The sequence below is a fragment of the Magnolia sinica genome, chromosome 13 (genome assembly GCF_029962835.1).
Source record: "Magnolia sinica isolate HGM2019 chromosome 13, MsV1, whole genome shotgun sequence".
Lineage (NCBI taxonomy): Eukaryota > Viridiplantae > Streptophyta > Magnoliopsida > Magnoliales > Magnoliaceae > Magnolia > Magnolia sinica.
The window spans coordinates 7009869-7010222 of NC_080585.1; the positions used below are offsets into that span (position 1 = coordinate 7009869).

General features: G+C 39.3%; 1 non-coding gene across 1 annotated transcript; it reads left to right on the plus strand.

The window, feature by feature from the left end:
- The first annotated feature begins 247 nt into the window (after positions 1 to 247).
- LOC131224495 (small nucleolar RNA R71) lies at positions 248 to 354 on the plus strand. Its single transcript, XR_009160975.1, has one exon. It is a non-coding gene; the product is annotated as a small nucleolar RNA R71 (small nucleolar RNA).

Genomic DNA, 354 nt, shown 5'->3' on the forward strand with positions numbered 1-354 from the left:
CTTGAGATCATCCTCTTCTTTCAAGAGATACAATCCACCTTTCTCCTTTAATTGAGTCGGCCTAGACGTGGTGTTTGACTTTGGGTAATAGTCCCATGATTGTATTTTTTCAGCAAGACTATCGAGGTAATCCCATACCTCGTCAACATTTTTATTAATGAACTCTCCATTACACATTGTCTCGACCATTTGGCGCATGAAAAATGTCAGTCCATCGTAGAAAAAATTTGTAATGCGCCACGTTTCAAAACCGTGTTGTGGGCATGAACTGACCAAATCCTTGAACCTTTCCCAACATTGGTAAAATGTTTCATCCTCCTTTTGGGTGAAGTTCATGATTGTTTTTTTAAGGGT